Source organism: Lonchura striata, chromosome Z, assembly GCF_050655825.1.
Source record: "Lonchura striata isolate lonStrDom1 chromosome Z, ASM5065582v1, whole genome shotgun sequence".
Taxonomy (NCBI): Eukaryota; Metazoa; Chordata; class Aves; order Passeriformes; family Estrildidae; genus Lonchura; species Lonchura striata.
This window is the reverse complement of record NC_140740.1, coordinates 65,358,221-65,377,387: the sequence shown is the minus strand read 5'-3', so window position 1 is coordinate 65,377,387 and position 19,167 is coordinate 65,358,221. Positions and strand designations below refer to the sequence as shown.

The window sequence follows — 19,167 nt, the reverse complement described above, 5'->3', positions numbered from 1 at the left end:
CTCTGCTATGTATGGGTGGGTGATTGACTAGAGGGAGAAGGAAAGGCAGAAGTTTGTGAGTGAAGCTAGCGCTTGCTGTTTCCTGCTCCATTAGCCTGCTATTTCCAGAATTCCAGTTCCTGATCTGGACAGAGTGATAATGAGTGTTGTTCCAGCCCAGGAGCAAAGACAACTGTTCCAAAGACACATACAGCTTAAGTATTACCAATAGGTTAATGAGGTCAGCATGAATTTAATGGTGTCCGTCAGTATAGGTGGAATCAAATGTGACTAACAAGGGAAAAAGCCAGCATTGTTTCTAAGATGACAACCCCAGCTGTTGCAGATTTCCTGTCTCACAGGGAGAAAGAATAAGAAAAAGGCAATACTCCTCTGCTGCTCTGATTTCAGGATAGTCTTTTAATAAGAACTGTTTGTCAGCCACTGAAAAATAAGCTTTCCATGACTTAGTGCTTTATCCTTTCCCTAGGGAGAGTTTACTGTTCAGAGTAGACTTGACAGAGCCTTTATATTTTGTGTGTGGAAAGTTTCCCTAGCACTGGCTGCCAAAGGTTCTGCTAGGTTTTGATCAGCCAAGTCCCTGCATCAAATCGGTGACTCATTCAAACATTCTGGTGAAGCTCAAACCCCTCCTAGGCAGAAACTGAGCTCTGGGCTAGTGTGTTCCTGAGGCTCCCTGCAGTGCCATGCTGCGCTGAGGCCTGAGGTGCTCTTGGTGACTAAAAGTACCGAGCCAGGCTGCAAAGGCAGAATGCAGTAATGCATATAATATATTATATGTAATAATATATGGCTATGCAGATGTATACCTTTCTGGGATGAAAGGCAAGATTGTCCCAGTGTATCTTCCTTCTCCATAACCATAAGGAGGGGGAAGACCCTTGTACTTCAACATAAGAAAAATATTGCTGCAGACTCTCAAGATGAGCAATATATCTGCAGAAAAGGAGCTGTCCTCTGTGCTGTTCAGTGCATGTCTTAAGTGACTAAACCACATATGATCTGGTTTTCAGAAGAACATAAGTCTTTGGACATGTGTGCAGTTGTGGCTCTTGAGGTCTAGAGAGTCTCGATGGCAGGAGTTGGGGTTTGACTGTCTTGTTTCTTGATATGCAGCCTGAATGTACTAGCTGGGAAAGAGTGCCTGGGTTGAGCTTTTGACTGGGGCCTGCTGGTTCCAGTGCAGAATCTATTCTAATAATAAAAATTAGTTCCTGAGATAAAAGCAAGCTGAAGTGTGGGTGGACTTCTATTTGAAAATGTCTGCCAGACTATAGGAGAAAATTTAGGTGATGCCCAAGGACTAGATTTACACTCATTTCTTTTGGGTGGATAGGATAATTGCTGATTTATCCCTCTCACCTTAAGAACAAGACCACTTCCCAAATGTGTTAAAAACAACTATATGAGATTTCTAGGAAGTTTTATAAAATGCAGGCAGTCTTCCTGAGCAGATCTGAAAGCTTCTCTAGAGACATACAGACACAATGCTGTTATATCATGCTCCTTGTAAATCACTCTTTCTCTCTTTTCTTCCACAGCACTTTGGAGCAAGAGAGATTTGAAAATTTAATGAAGCTGCAATAAAACTGCCTATTCTAGTTCCATATTTTTCTCATTTCTGTTTGCAGATTAACTACATGTGTGTTTTGGGAAACTTCTTGACCTACTAACAGATTGACTGCTGTAGACTTTTTTTTCCCCCTATTTCCTCCTGGTATTTTTTCAAAACCTTGGAAAGTATTGTTACAGTAAATTGCATTTAATTTAAATGCTATATTAATTTTCTTGCAGTAAAATTAATGTTGAGAAGGTAAATTAAGCAGCTGAGGGAGAAGCCATGGATGTCAAATGAGCGGTTTGTTAAGGAATGAAGACAAGATCAAGAGTTTAAGTGACAGCCTTGTGGATGGCTGAGCCAGAGGGCTCAGGGATAGAAATTTAGGGCTCTTTGAAGCATGTGGTGGAGCAGATCGCAGGGAGCTACAGTAAGTGGGGAGAGTGGGATCAGATGTTTTCTTTCTATGCTGTGTTTTAGCAGTTTTATTAACACTACACTGAGGACTTAGAAGAGAATGTGAATTTTTTTCCCCCTATTCTCTATTGCAATGTCGTGTATGTAGTCATGATATCACAGCACACCATGCTGTATCACTATCAGAAGTCATCAGGTGTCTGGTGTGCCCATTTCCTGGCCTAAAGTCCCCACTGTTGCCCTTGAAAGTGACTGGGTTTGTGGTTATAGGTTTAAAGATGTGAAATATTCAGGCTTTAGAAGCATTAATAACCATGTCTGAGATAATGCCAACTTGCTCCTTAGTATTCCCAGGTGAGAGATGAGAGTGCTTTAAAATGCTCTTGCCCTGTTTTTGCTTTCATGGTCTTGCATTTGAGGTTACTTCCTATACATTGAAGAAGAAAGTAGTAGTCATTTCTGGTCATTTCTCTAAGCTACAGAGAAAACTTGTGAGAAAGGTATAGGAATTCTGTTCTATCATATCGCAGAGAAACATAATCTGATAGAAAAGCCCAGGGAAAAGTGGAAGTGGCAAGGGGAAAAGATAAAATAAAGTATGTTACAGGTACTTGGTTTCCTGCCGCAACCCACCTGAACCAAAAGAAAAGCTCTGCAGTGTCCTTTTCTGCAACCATTCCTTTTCCCACATTTCTGTGCAAAGTGACCAGGAGGGCAGAAAAAAGTCTTTTTACTCTTTTTCTGTGCCATCCTTTGATATCTGCAGAATTTCTGGTAGGCCTAGTTTTGGTGGGCCTAGTTTCCTCTGCAGCTGGTCAAGGTGATCAAGAAGCTGAGACTTAAATGATTAATTTACTTTTTCTATTATTTTGAGTCCTTGGCTCTACTGAAATAATGTATTTGGTTAGCAGGCTGGAAATGTTGGATTTTCTTTTTATACCTTATTTGTTTTTAAACAGCAAGAGTCCTGGCATTAACTATTGCTCTAAATTATAAAATGATGTAGTGTAGCTCTTAATTCTTTAATGTAATATTTTAAAAGGTGTATAAAGCAGTTTAGGAAAGCAGAATGCATTTATGTATTATCACAGGTTTTGCAAGCAAGCAGTGCATGATCAAGATTTATAAAGATTTTCGTACGATTTTGTTTCCAAAAGAGACTTGATGCAAATGTACGATGGAGATGACCTTGCTCTTAGTATGAGACATTCACTAATGCATGTGGTATATGCCTTTACTCAGCAGCAAGAAAACATATTGCAGACTAAATTCTACAGATCTGGGTATTTTTGCTCATTTATCTTAAGCATTCAGAAATCGTTTTTAAGCAAGCTTTTAGCAGCATATAATTCCAAATATTAAGGAGACATTACAGAACCCAGGTGTTTTAAAATTAGTAATGCAAGAGCAAAGCCTAGGGTTTTGTTGTAACTATGTGGTTATAAGACGTAAGAGTTTTGAGGGGGAAACAATACCTAGCAGCAAAGAAATGACAGATACTGCAAAGAACCATCAGCAATTCCTCTGAGCCATTTTATCTTCTTAAAGTTTACCTCCTTTGAGAGCTGTTGCAGTTTAAAATGTGTTCCAGATCTTTGACAGTGTGTGATCTTGCTTTCTTTCAGACAGGGTGATGTAGCAGCTGACCTGAACTTTTCAGGCAGTGTCTATATTGGAAAGTCACACAGTGCAAAAAGCTTGTGAAAATTGCAGGAAATATTCCAGTTCCAGACAGATTTTTCTATGTCACACAAATATTTTAAGTGGGTTTTTTTTTCAGACAGGTGTGAAGAGCTCTCTGTTCTGCTTATGGGTTGACTTGAGTTTTAAATTTAGTAAATTGATTGGCTACTACTAACTTCCTTTGCAAGCAAGGGGGTGGGTAGATGCAAGAAGAAAAGTAACATTATCCACACAGAAATCATGTAGATTTATAGACTAAGAGGGTTGTATTTTAAGAAATTGTGTAATAATTAACAGATGTGGCAGAGCAGGTTTCTTTACCTTCATCTCATTTTAAAGAGCTTGATTGTATTTTCTGAGGCACAGGACTTTAAGGAGACCAGGGTGGAACTCCTGAAACACTCCCTGTCATCTCTGGTGGTCTGATTTGCCATCTAGGAGTGTCATCTTCAGGAAATCTGAGGTACTGTGTACCCTTGCTGCAGCACTGATCATTCACATCTCCAGGGTCTAAATAATGCAAGCCAGGAGGCTGGGAAGGAACCACTTCTGTGCTCCATCATGAGTTTTGATGTTGGTCATAGTTGGCCTAAGTGAAGGATGCTTAACCACTTTTTTTCTGTGCACCGAGACATAAGTAGTAGATGGTTGTAGTAACCAAGGGATCTGTACTGGCAGTGCAAGCTTTGCTCAGAATTCCTCTCCCTGCTTTGCATCACTTTTGTCTTGCCAGCGTGCAGAAGTTGTGACAGTGGAAAAGCAGCTGTAAACTCATCAGGAAACTGTGAATACATTATCTCCGGGTATGCCAAAGAGGGTAGTTACTGTAAACGTGGCACTGAAGGCAAATGTCTACTTATTCTGCTTTTTTTCACTTGGTATTTCTTTGTATTTTCTGATCTGAACCATTGCTCTCATTCAGCCAGGACCCAATGACTAGAGTGGTATATGATCTTGGCTGATGCTGGTCTCACTGAAGTATTTCTGACTTGCTAATTTACCCCAGTGTACAGCGCTAGTGAGGAATGGTACTGCCATACCTGTTTACTGTCAGTGTTTGAAATAACGTTTTCTAAAACCTCGCTCAGCAGACAAAGACAGACCTGTGATTTCTCCTTGACGTGACAGCTGGGGTTTTGTGGTTGATCAAGTAATAAGTGGGACTGGAAAATCTGATTAATTTAATCTACACTCAGTAGGCAAAGCTCATTGTAGAAACTGAAATATTTTAGGTGAGTGTGGGAAGATCCTGGATTCTTCATTCCTCTGAAGAGTCAAGAATATGATACCTCCTGACTTCTGGAGGCTCATCTTTCCATATACTTCCAATAAAGTAATGCACTTCATCAGAGCCACGTGCCATGAGTTTTAATCACCTTCAAATTCTTTATTTGCACCTCAACCTTTTTTTGTTATGTGATAGAAGATGGTAGGAGAAAGATGTATATTTATGTTACTTTTAAGGTCTTTTATTTAATTTGTTTGAAGAATTAAAGATTTAAATGAAGAGAGTGTATTTGGAAAGGTAAATTTTTAGCACTGCTAGTGAGTTGATCATAATTCATAATCTTTTTTAAATCTAGGCTGTTGAGCTACACTTCCCAAAGTTCACACAAAAGCTTGATAAATTGTAATAAATACCATTTCTCATGAATAATATTTTAATCAATCAGGAATTTATATTTTTGTTAATATACATGGGTGAGAGCCATTCTATATTTAAACTGATTGGTGTACCCCCTATTTAATCATAACTTTGCTTATGTCATTATGTATCTGTCTGGTTCTGTAGAGTCATTGCATAGTCTCTGCAGTCTCGCTTGCTAGGGGCATGTGCATGGCAAAACTTCCAAGGCTGCATGGACTTTTGAAGTTTTCAGAAAGCCCTCTTTGTTACAGAGAGCAGTCATGTAAAGTGGATAGTCTGGTTTCTTTCCTTTAAATCTTTCTAAGGCAAATGTCATCATTGGGGTACTTTACTGTCATGCTGCGGAAAGAATTCTTATCTGTACTTATGCAAACAGTCTTTGTGAGTGCTCTGTTCCTTCTGTTTATTTTTGTTTCTAGGGCTACTACAACTTTTCTTCCCATAGGACCTAATGACACCACTGAGCAGCATTACAAGTGATCTTCATCCTTCAATATGAACTAACCAGTAACACAGAATTGTCCAAGGAGTAGACCACAATCTGAATAACCTGTGCTGTACTTTTTTGGTGGAGTGTTCAACAGAGTTGCACACAGCATGGTCCAAGGTCATGTGTCTAAATAACAACACAGAGATTGTTTTGCCTTCAGACTGCTATAGCTGATGCTGCAAATAACTGTAAAGATTGGTATATCACAGTGGAATCCTACTTATACACCCAGCCTTGCTACATATACACCTGTGTCCTTGCTGCTGTGAGGACGAAACTAGACAGTGACAGACACCTTCTTTATACACTTCCTTCAGACTGAACATACATACATACATACATATATATATATATATATATATACATATACATATACACACACTAACATGGTATGCACAGTTTTATATTTTGATTTCTTGAGTGACATCATGAAAAGTAGCTGTCCCCCTGAGACTAACCCAGCTCTGCCTGTGTTCAGATATCTAAGTATTTGTCTGCTTCTGGTGATGTGTATGTGGCAATTGCTCTTCCTGTCTTTTGGTCCTCACCTTCTCTCAGGAACTGTGAAGGTCTTAGGAGCCATATAGATTACTTTTACTTGCTGTTTTACACTACAAATGTGTTTGGGTTTATAGCATTTCTTCTGCCCACATAACCTGAATTTTTCCTGCTAATTTCACATATTCATTCTCTGTGGAAAGACCTATGAGTCAGTCTTTGCTTTTCTGCATTTGGAGATGAATTTGAAGTTCTTGAATCCAATTAGAATCTCCCTGTAGACATGCAAGCCTTCTTCATTTTTTGTTCTTCTGGTTTACTTGTCCTTGTGGAACTAGCAGTGAAATTATTATGGAGCATCCCTATTCACATATCTGTATATGATTATGTATCAAGCAGCCGCAGCCATTAGGGATATGAATGTAATATTTAGACAAAGGAGATAGGTGATTTTGTGTATATGTCCATATTATTTATACATCAGCATAGGAGATATTTAGATATGGACACCCACTCTGGTAATCTGAAGTTCCTCTGTAGGTGATGAAGTGGTACGTCAGAGAAAATTACGAGACATTGTTACCATCTGATGAGAGCAGAATATCTGAAAATGGTGCATCCATTGTATATATGTGTGCTGCAAACATAAACAAAAGGGAAGATGTGGATACTGGTAGAAAAGGGATCATCAAGCTTTTTGTACAATCTCAAGCTTCAGTATTCAATTTGAGGGATGAAAGTGCCTTCTGAAGTGATAATTAATATTTTATGTTTTATATCCAAGTAGAAAATCATGGTAGTTTAATGAGGCAAGCAGTAGTATTTTTACATTTATAGTGTAATCAGCTGTGAACATTTAAAAATCTTGAGGTGGGCCATTATTATACTGAGAGACTGAATTAAAAGCATGATTTAAAAAAATACACCAAACCGGGTTTTCATTGTTCTTGATTTGAAACTTTATGTGTTCGTGATTCTAAACCTTTCAAAAAGTGCAGGGGCTAAATGTTTAGTTTAAAACTCTGTGAAATAGATATTTTCAAGTAAGTATTTGCCTCCAAGTTCTAAAGCTTTTATGAAAACAGTAAATAAAATTGCAAGATTTCAAACTTTAAAAATCACAGACATTTCATAATCAAATTAATTCCTCTGTAGACTAAGTGTAATATGTGATCTTTTCTTCCCAGCATTGGCATTGGGATAATGAGCTTCACAGTAAAGTGACATCAGCTGATCTTTGTAAGTCTTTCTCTGAAGATATTTCACCCCCTTGGTCACCTTCCTCTGGACATGTTCCTTGAACTGAGCTCCCAGAACTGCACACAGAACTTGAGGTGAGGCTGCACCAGCACAAAGAGGGACAATAATTTCTCTTGCCCAGCTGGCAATGCTGTGTTGAAGGGACCCCAGAACACAGTTGTCTTCCTGGCTGGCAGGGCACTGCTGGTTCATATTCAACTTGCCATCAATCCAAACTCCCTCTTGTTTTTCCATGAGGCTGCTTTCCAGGCTCTTGTCTCCCAGCTTGTATGTATAGCCTGGATTACCCCATCACAGGTAGAAAATCCACCACTTGCTGTTGTTCAATTTCATGTAGCTGATGATTGCCCACCTCTCTAGTTTTATCCATATCTCTGTAAGGCCTCTCCACCTCTGAGTAAGTTCACAGATTTTCTTCTTTTGATAACATCAGCAAAGTATGTAACATACTTTCAATTTCTGTATCCAGATAATCTAAAATAAAAACATCAAAGAGCATGGCTGAGAACTGAGCCCCATGAAGCCCACTGGTGACTGTCTGCCAGACTGATGTGATGTTATTTACTACCCATCAGTCAAATCTCACCCAACACATTATAGACTTTCCTAGCATTTTGTCCAGCAGGCTACTGTGAGAGACGGTATATTAATCATGCATAATGAATGTTTTCATTAAGTGCTGTATATCACATCCTGTCCATAACATAACATGTTTTATGTATTTATATTCACAACAGAGCATGAAACTTCTTTAGCCATTCTTAAGACTGTTAAATAAAGTTTTCTTGAGTCCTCTATAAAATTTACATTAAATCTCACCTCATTAGTTCTACTCTGTGAATCGTTTTCCTGTGTCTAACACTGCAGAGATGACTCACCTATGCTGGATGATATTTTGACCCCAATGAAGTAGTTTTATAAAAACAAAAGTATTACTTTTTTTTTTTTTCTGCAGTGAGAGACAGACAGCTGCAGATGCTCTGCTTGTAGGGTGTTGTTCAGCTGCAGAGGGAAAGGGAGACTCTAGCAAATGAAGGGTCACTGTACCAGTATGCAAATGTTAGCATGTGGCACTGATAAATAACTGTGACTGCTCTACTAAAAACATGCTGGGATTAAAGCCATTATGAAGCTCTTATAAGTAAAATGACTGTAGAAGAAGAAATTGCTTTGCTGCTTCTGTGTGAATGGATTCTTTCGGCAGAGGTCTGGAGATCAAGTGTCAAGTCAGTTCCCAGCCAACACTTAGCTGTGTTATGGCAAGTGTGCAGTGTACATATGCCTGGATGGTGAGTGTGAAAAAGGAAGAACAGGAGTGTGGTCACACAGTGTTACACATGCTGGCCAAAGAGCCTGAAGGAGTAATGTGTTATGAGACCAGGCTGAAGGAGGCTGCTGAGGGCTGCTGTCAGCCTGTGTCGTGGGGATCAACACAGATCTTCAGGTTCTTGGAGGGTACATGGTCTGGTCTTCAGGTATGATTCAGCTAACAAAATAGGAGGCTTTCTGAAACATTCTGTTATCCTTTCAGATTTTTCATTTAGGTTTAAGGTTTTGATTTAAGGCTAGGAAGACAGATGTAGCATTGAAGTGAGTAGAAACTTGTGACATAGGTATTTATACATAACATATCTAAGATTTATATATAGGCAATTTCTTGAACTTAATTCAAACTACAGAAAATGTGGATGTTTTAAGTTGCTAGTATCCTAATTTTATTATTAATTTATTTTAATTTATAATTAATTACAACATATAGGACTGCTATTTTACATAATTGGGGAAAGAAAATACATTATTTTTCTAACTCAAGTTCTACACATTGATTTTCTTTGAACTTGAATTCTTCAGTGAGTGGTTCTTAAGCTACTTCAGATATGTTAAAGAATATTCAAAACCCAAATACTTCTAAAATTCAGTGAGGACATGAAATAATATATCCAGTAATGGTGCCAGCTATTGTGATTGTAATAGGAACAACTGACTGTGCTTCTGACAGAAAAGATAAGTGAAACGGAAAGGTTTATGATATCTTTCACTATAAGTGAAAATTGAATAATAATTAAAGCCTTGTTATCTTGTGGTATATTTAAAGCACAGGTATGTACAGGAGATTAAGAATGCTTTTTTATGTCTGTGTGAAATACAAGTTGACTGTTAAGTTCCTTATTCAGTGTTTCTGTTTCTGGTGGAGCCATTGGCTGATCTGTCCTGTAGAGATGGTTCTTGCTAATAACTGATCCATGACACAGGAGTAATGTTTTAACACCATCTGTAGAATGGAGCAGATTGTATTCTTTTTGCAAAGAAATACAAATTTTCACAAAATTTATGACAATTATGGATAAACTGTAACATTTATCAGAGATCTAGAGGATGTAGAATAAAATCCATACAAGAATTTGATCGGGGAGCAGAAGTTTCTGTTTGTGTTTCAAGCAGTTTGTAAGCCAATGTTTCTGTTTCAGGTTTTCTGCTCTTCTTTCTTAAGCAACTTCAGTTTCTTAGAGTAGAAGAGGTAATTTATAAGTGAAAGGCTCTGAAGGCAAGAATGACCTCCAGTGATACAGCCTACTTGTGAGTAAGTAGGGCTGTATTGTTGTAAGAGAAAAGAAGCTTACCTGCTGAAAAATTCTGTCTCTCCTTCCACAGTGGCAAAGAGGACCCTATCATCTGGGCCTTTGCCTGAAGTCTTCATGCTGCTGCCATCTGCAAAGTCAGTTTTGGTTCAGATGCTCAAGTGAGGGACCCCCTCACCATTAGGGATGCAAGTGGCAGCAGAATCATTGTTGGGAGAAAAGAAGGAGAAGGCTTAATGGAATTATCACTCTGGAAAACACTTGTCAGGAGACAAACTAGGTTAATGATGAGCACAACAGTGAGGATTAGTGGACAAGGCTGGTAAAGGAAGCCTCATTGGCATTTAAAACTAAATAACAATATTTATTATCCTTATCAGCACCTCATGGGGTGCTGTCTAGTTGTGCAAATGTGAGAACTGGGGATTTAATTCCACTAAAAAAGAGATATTGAGTGAGCCCTTTCATGTAAATAGCAGCTTTCTCATATGAATAGAAGAAAGACCTCTTTTAAATTTGTGTTTCCATTCTAAACTGACTAAAAGGGCAACACAGACATTCTAGAGACAAATGCTAGGATTAAAAAATGCATTTTTATGCATCTTTTTGGAGTCTTTTGAGGGAGGAAAAATGCTGATGCATTTCGAAATGGGGATGCAGTTTTTATAGGAACTTCTGACACACCACAATAATCCCCTTAATGCTCACACAAGTAACTTTAGGAAATGGTACTAAACAGTTAGTTAAGAAATGAGTAATCTGTGGTAATAGACAAATAGTTTTGACTGTACAGTCCAATAACAATTGGCCTTTCAATAGCAGTCTTGTTTTGTGAGATGAGAGTGCCTTTGTGACGTGATGATGGCTAAAGTTCTGACACATACCAGCCTTGAGACAGTCAGTGATGCTCATTATCAAAATGCCACAGCACAGCTAAGTCACAGTCTGCAACAGGCCCAATCCAACTTAATTTGGTAAATTACTGTAAACTTCTTTTGAGTACTCTGCTGAATCAAGCACTGTCAAAGGGGTTGTTCAAGGCTCTGTTATGTGAACGAAAAAAATCTTTAGAGGAAATCTGAAGAAAGTGGATGAGAGATTCAAGATAACTATGTTTTGTAGGAATGGCATATCTAATTAAGACATAAATGGAAATACTTTGCTGGATATTTTAGATGTTCAACAGTGTAAAAAAAATAATGACTTTGTAATTGAACTATATATAGCAAATTCCATTTGACATTTCATTCATATTCAAAATACCTATTTCTTAGTGTGCATACTTAAGATTTAGGTAGTTACTATGCCAAATAGAGGAATTATCAGTGAAGTAAAGGTTAAATGAGCTCTGATTTATTGCAGTCCAAAGGTAGAGAAAGACTAAAACAGTTACCACAATTGTCACAGGAGTTTTCATATGAGATGATAAAATAAAATACATTGATTTGTTGGGTTTATGGACAAGACTATAAACATGGGATTTTTATTTTATTTTTTTCTCTTTGGTAATTGAGAAATCACTGCAAAAGATATTCAGCAGAAAAGCCAATACTGACCTGAAAGGTCATCATTATGGTAATGATCCCTGTCTGTGGGACATTTCAAGATCACATTTCTTCTAGGCTTCCCCAGAGCATTGCTGATTTGAAAATTGAGTCTTCTACTGTTTTTTTCCTTTCTGCTTGCTTGTGCAGACATCATGACATTGGAGTGATGCCTTTTCTGGCACTCCTATCAAATCTGTGGTTTCCAGAATAGAATGTGCTGTATGTTGGAGTTCCAGAGCACATTGCTCCCCTGTGGCCACTCCTTCAAATAAGTTTCACTTACTTTCAGCTGCTGCTTTTATTTATTTCACCCTAAGGAAAAGTTCGCTGTGGAGAAGTTTGTCTTTAGTCTGTTTTTTTTTGCCTTCCTTGCAGCAGAGCACTATTTATTTTACATTCCTTTTCCATTCAGATACATTTAAAATGTCCACTAAAAGAGGGACACTCAAGGAACTGCTGTCTTGAATTTCTCTGTTCCATCTTTCCTTTGAACTCCCTTGACACTAGTCATGAGGAGGCACTGAAAAAGTATTGATTAGCAGGAAACTTCATGTGCTAAGAGAAGAAAAGTCACTTTTTGGGAAGTCGGTCTAGACACAGTAATGTTGCAACAGACTGGAGCTGACTACAAGAGTGGCTAGTGCTTTGAACAGCTATGTGAACTGGGGCTCCCTGAGGGAAACAGTGACACAGTCAGTGTTCAATATTGTTTTCCATTCAAACCTCACACTCTTGCAAAGGCATAGAAAGTTAATAACACTTTGCCATTCAGACATGGAATTTTCAGGCTACAGAGAAAACATCTATAGGTCCTTATCCCTGCTATTTCTTGACCTGCTTGGAAGCAGAAGCATTTGGGAATTTGCATATAAACTTGTTACAGCAAGGTGTCACTAAGATAAAAGGAATTCTCTGCAATACTTTTCCTCTCTTTGCATTTTTGGCTATAAATGGATGAACACCACATTCAAAACAATTTTTTGAAATGAAAATACCACTTTTTTTCAATGTTGAGTGGTCAATTAATTTTATATGCATCTAAACAGAAAGACTTATTACAGTCTCAGCCAGAAATGATGGCTCTGATTGCTACTTAAATGGTGATTATTGTTGTGGCTGACCATCAGGAACATCTGTCACTAAAGGTGCAAGATGGTTTAGGTTAATCTTGGATCTGTAGGCTCCGTGACCGAGTTTATTGTCAGTTTACATGATGCAGAGATAGAGGATAGGAAGGAGCCATTGTTATCAGGATCAGAGCTGATTATTCTGGTCATCCCTTCAAAAAAAAAAAAAAAAAGTACTCTTTGTGGTTGGCTCAAGCTGGGATGCTGACAACAGAAAAAAAATTGACATTGTTTTTCTAAGATGCACAAGTCATTCAATTCCTGATGAGCTGTACTTAAACATATTTCTGCTGTAAAGGGTTTGTCAGCATCCTCATCTCCAGGCAGGCAGATATGCTGTTGAGGCTGTGTCAGTAGCACTAATTAACATGCTCTCTCCTGCTAGGAGTTACACCAACTATGCTGAAATCTTTTAAACTCACTTCTTGAAGACCCACATTGGGCCATTTTTAGAGTGTCAAGCAGCACATCAGCATTGTTAGAAAAGTTTTAAAGATGACATCTTTGGTGCCTGCAATGTCTGTGCCTGTATAAGATTTATTTCCTGTGTCTTGCACTGTGAGCACCGTGTTTGGTGTGAGGTGAGGCGGCAGGAAGCAGGGGCTGATGCTGGTGAGTGGCACTGCATTGCCTGGCAGCTGGGAGCTGCTTGGTGACTTCAGCACAGCATCGGTTCAGGTGCCCACTTACACAGTTACCATCAGATACGAGTGCCGAGGGAGAAGGGGGGCACGGTGCCTGGCCTTTTCCAGTTGATATAAGAGTATTACAGTGGTTACATAATGCAGTGTCCCGGGAGGCATGGGCAGCAGATTGCGTGCAGGAGGTTTCCTGATCAGAAAAATTCTGTCTCATGAGCCATTGTTGGCAGCCTTGTCCCCATCCTCCTGAACTGATTTATTGTCAACTCACAAAGCAGTACAAGCTACTTTTATTCTCTTGATTTGTGTGATAGGATGTTAAGATTGTATTTAGTCACAGGGTATGATAAGCTCTATATGGCTTATCTGTCAGTTATGTAATGCTCCACAAACACAGGCTGTGGTCTCAGTAGGTCCTGGGCTGGTTGTGCAGGGCTTGTGCTGTAACTCTATTGTCATGGCCCATATTTATCCATTTGTTTAGAAACAGCTCGTCCATTTCATATGGTCTTTATAAAAGATGCTAAAGACTATTCTTAAGAAGCCAAGGCATCTGGAATAAGTAATTTTTTCCATTTTTTTTAAGCTATAATGCTACATATATAGAAAGTGAAAAGGTGATATAATGAAATAGTTGTTGTCAGTGTTATGCCATTCATAAACTTCCATGTACCTTGGTGAGATCCATTTTTAAATATTTAAGAGCATCTTTGTTACCAAAAGCTAATACAGTATTCAGTAGTAAAAACCTGAATTTTTGAACAGGTGACTTAAAGATCATTATTGAAATTTAACCCTGATAGGATTTTTAAGCTGTTTTCTTTGTGCTTTATGAACACTGCTCTTTGATGTTTAAAAAAATCTATTTAATAAAACTTAACTCAAATCAGATATTGTTAATATTGTACTTAGGAACTTTGTATTCCTTCTGCACTTCATATATCTTATTTTCTTCATAAAGCACTGTTTTTTAAGGCAACTTAAGTATTTCCTTAAGGTATTCAAAGGCTGCCTAGAAGACTTTTGCTCTTAATTAAAAGAAAACGAATAATGGAAAGGTGTGGAAAGAGAACAGTAGGTATGGAATGATATTGTACTGTTTGGATATTGTTTAAAGACATTTTTCTGCAAGGAGCTTGTATATGGAAATGTTTTTCAATACATCTTTTTCTCCAACTTGATACACACTGTGATATAATTGCATACCTTTTGAAAAATCAGTTTTTGAAATATGTTTCTTGCAAATACAGCATCTTATGACATGGCACTACTGTAATGGTGATGAGGAGGAGGCTGTGGATGTTGTCTGCCTGGACTTCAGCAGTGTCTTTGACATCATCTCCCACAGCACTGTCCTGGAAAAGGACAGGTGCAGCCTTCATTTCATTAGGATGGCCAGGCTGGACAGCCAGGCCAAGAGAGCGGTGGCGAGTTCAGTTGGCATTCACTTGGCATCCAGGCACTGGAAGCATTTCCTAGGGATCAGTGCTGGGCCTGGTTAATATCTTCATTGATGATCTGGATGAGGGGGGTGAGTGTGCCCTCAATAAATTCACAGATGACACCAAGCTGGGCAGAAGTGTTGATCTGCTGGAAGGCTCTGTGAGGGGATCTGTTTAGGCTGGAGACCGACCGCATGCCATTCAACAAGGCCAGGTACTGAGTTCTGCTTTTTGGCCACAACAACTCCAGGCAGTGCCACAGGCTGGGGCCAGAGTGACTGAAAAGTGTCCCAGCAGAAAAGGACTTGAAGGTGCTGGTGACAGCAGCTGAACATGAGCCAGCTGTGCCCAGGAAGGCCGATGGCATCCTGGCCTGTACCAGCACTGGTGTGGCCAGCAAGACCAGGGCAGGGATTGTCCCCTGAATTTTGGCACTAGTGAGGCCACACCTCCAATTCTGTGTTCAGTTTTGGGTCCCTCAATTCAGGGGTTTTTCCAGGCAATTAGTGACAGGACAAGAGAATATAGTTCTAAGGTATACCAGGGAAAGTTTAGCTGGGGCATTCTCCCCAGAAAGAGTTATTAAGCATTGGAATGGGCTGCCCAGGGAGATGGTGGAGTCACTGTCTCTGGGGGTGTTTAAGGAAAGACTTGACTTAAACAATGTAGCATTCAGTGCCATGGTCTAGTTGAGATAATGGTGTTCAATTACAGGTTGGGCAAAGATGTCAGAGGTTTATTCCAGCCTAATTGATTCTGTGACAATACAAGTATCAGCCTTAACAATGTCCTTTTAAATCTGTTGGCTCTTGAGTCATTTCTCCTGTTCCTAATTTACTAGAAAATGATGCTTCAGCCACAGATCACAATACTAATGTGACTACTGTGAAAGATGAAAAAATGTGAGAATCTGCTCCTGTAACATTACCAGTTAACCAACTGTCAGCAAGTTACCTGTGTGCAGCAAACATTTATTTCTCCCAGGATTATTTCCATTGCAGCCATGAGCAATGATAGAGCAGTGGCCCGTCCTGCAGCTACTTATAGATTATTAGTAATGTTTCAAAAGCCTTCAGATCTTGTAGAAATTCTTTTCATCAGGTTTTTACAGATGAATGTTTGATAGTTGTAATGCTAGTGTACATTGGAAAAGTACAGCGTTTGAATGGAAATGAATTGCTTACCTTTGAAGGCTTACCTGTGAGCTTTCTCTGATCTGATTTTAAGAGCTTAATTATCTTATGAATATACTACTTTCTGTCTGAAAGAGAAAATTCTGTGTTGAAAAGCTTCTGTTATGCAGATGCTGTTAAAATCATAGTTTCCAGGGAAGTGCCACTAGACTTAAAATATGAAAATTAAGAATTTGTGATAAAAATTATTATTTTCCTGTAATTTAAATGATACTCAGATTCAGACCAGAAATTAGTTAATACAGAAAAGACTGTTCCCATTCCTGAATATATGGAAACTTTGCAAACAATAACTGCACTAAAGTGACATTCTAATTTGCCATGGACTCTGATTCTTAAGGTACTGGCTTATTAATTGATGCTTTGAATACAAGTTATCAATGTGCAAGCATGGAGGTATAAGATTTACAAATAAGATATTCCAAAAGTAGCTATCAGATTGCTTGAAAAATTAAAAGATGAGTGAGCAGTGGAAATGTGAAAAGTTAAAAAAGTTCAAGATGTCACGAAAATATTCTGTTCATATAAGAAAATGTGCCATCACTTAGGCTTTGATCAAGTTACAGGAGCCACATTTTTGTGATGAACTGTTGCTTTAGCCATGCAGTAGTTTTATTCAGCCAGTCCAGAATTTGTAATTATCTTCTACAAATAAATTAAACTGCAATAAACCAGTTGGATAATCTTTCAGCAGTCTTTATACTTTTCATTTCTCAGCTGTGTCAAAATATTCTGAGGAGTTACCTGTGATAGGATGAAGCCTACACACTAAAGTGGACTCCTGATGTGGCAAATATTTGGGGTCCAATATGTATAACCAATGAACACATTTTTCCAGCAGAATCTAGTGCCTTGCTTGCTGTGTTCAGATGGCAAAAGAAAAATCTCACTAAAATCAGAAATCAGAGGATTGTTGTAAAAAGTTGGTGGGCTCAGTAAACTCTAGGACTTGTACTTTGAATAAAGATTTTTTCAAGTAACCCACTGAAAATATGACAGTGAATCTTCTGCTACTTTTGTGCAAGCCAGTGTATAACCACTTGAGATTTCTCACAGGAAAGAACAAGATAGACATTGAAATTGAGAGAGCTAGAAAATGGAAGTACAAAGATTGGAGGCATCTATTTTACTTGATAGAATACATTATGATTATAGTGCTTGGGATGTGTCTCAAGTAAACCCATTTCCTACCAGAACACATTTTTGAACTAAATAAGAAAACAAATTATACCATTGACTGTAACAATTGTTCCTTCATGAAGTCTCTTCCCCACGTACAGAGATTTTTAGATGGGAAATAACAATCAGTTACAGAGTAACATATAGACAAGGTGTGCTCTACAAAAGTTGAGAATGTCAAATTTCTATGCTTTTAATTAATCTTCTTAAGAGAGATTAAAGTGGGTGTTCAGAATAGTAATTATTTTTGATACAGATTTGTTTATGAAATAATGTCTTTCTCCACTTTCTCAAAATATTAGTATTTTAGAAGTATTTTCTTAACATTCTAAATAGAAAAAAAAAGCTGGACATAGCAAAGGGGTTCAGTAATGGCAGCAGTTGTGGCTTTCACCAGCCTAACAGTGGTTATCTTTTTGTGTGTATGAGTAATCTACAACCTAAATTGAACCCAGCTGTCTTAGATTGTTACTTAACTGCTGCAGCTTCTGGAATAAGCATGTGTTCGGCAGAAGCTTCCTGGGGATTATCCATGCCAGTGAAAAGGAAATTGCAAAACTCTGATATGTGCCTCGCAGTACTGGAAAAATTAATTTTCGCTTAATAATCTGGGCCAAATAGGTAAAGTTGATTTAACTGCCTTCTAATTTTGATGTGTTATGAATATGCCACTCATTTTGCGAGCTTTTCTTGACATGTCCTCTTCAGAGGTCCTTAAATTTTTGGTTGCTTTTTTTTAGGGATTGAACTTTAAAAAAAAAAGCTTATTTACAAAAACCCAAACAAAAACAAACAAACAAACAAAAAAAAGGAAAAGAGAATAAACGTAGAAATCTCTGCAAAAGCAAAATTCCTGGAAAACTGATATCTTAAAGATGCCATTTCCTTCCCTCTCTGGTTCTCTGTGTCAACTGGTATCAAAATGGAACATTGTTTCCAAATAATTTGTATTATTATTTTTTAAATGAAAGCACAAGTTTTGGGAAATACCAGAAAGCCATGTTTTAGAATTATTTTGCATACTTTCTAGACTTAAAAATGTACGAATTTATTTTTTTTTTATTTTGAGTCTGTGAAACCTACCATATGTATAAACATTTCTCCAAACGTCTCATATCTCGCCTCCAGTATATGCAGTTTAAAACAACATTCCTTTAGAATGGCTTTTGTAGTCTTCCTAATCTCCTGTCTGTTAATTTCATGAAAGGATTTTTCCCATGGTTGGTCTTCATTTTAGATTTCTCAATGGTGCTTCATTTTGAAATTATGTTTTATAGCAGGAACTGTGTGGATTGCATGCCACTCCATTATCAGTTAGTGATGACTTCTAGTTATTGGCAAAGTCTGACTCTTCCACTCTGTTAAATTTTTAACCTGCATATAAATCAGAGCCACAAAAGGATGTTTTCCCTTCTTATTTTCTGAGATTCTGATTTATGTTTCATCTTAATTACAACCATAGCCAGAGGAGAATTGAGAAGATGATGACCCATACAGGTTTTCCACTTTATAGTAGTACAGTTTGTGTTCTTTATTTGATAAAATGCATGGCAATTATAGACCTTGGGATATGTATCTTTTACAGACACAAGCAACTTTCTTCAAGAAAGATTGGTTATTTTGGAGTTTTTACCCCCCTCAGCATGTGAATAGAGGTGGTATTTTGGACTTTTGGGCTAGTAGGAGGGCAGGATTCAGGGTTTTTTTTTCACTTAGTGCAGCGTCAGTAATCTACTCTGAAAATTAATTCACAGATCATCTTCAGTCAAGCTGGTAGATGTGATTAAACAAGCGGAGTTGACATGCTTGTGGTAAAATTCCACTTCTGCTTAAGTTTTTTTTATTTTTCCTGAAAATAAAACTACTAGGTCAACTTAACTTTGACAAGAACTCTCAGCTTCTTAA

The 19,167-nt window shown here is 38.0% G+C and overlaps 1 protein-coding gene and 1 long non-coding RNA gene across 2 annotated transcripts in view; both read left to right on the top strand.

Annotated features, from left to right (window-relative positions):
• Positions 1-19,167, top strand: part of SH3GL2 (SH3 domain containing GRB2 like 2, endophilin A1) — a 90,853-nt gene that overhangs the window by 8,502 nt on the left and 63,184 nt on the right. The window lies entirely within an intron of this gene.
• The window catches only part of LOC146763869 (uncharacterized), a 60,499-nt gene that overhangs the window by 8,240 nt on the left and 33,092 nt on the right, over positions 1-19,167 (top strand). Inside the window, exon 2 of the long non-coding RNA XR_014951251.1 lies at positions 7,482-19,167. This exon is cut by the window's right edge and continues 33,092 nt beyond it. This is a non-coding gene — a long non-coding RNA (uncharacterized LOC146763869). The remainder of the gene's footprint in view (positions 1-7,481) is intronic.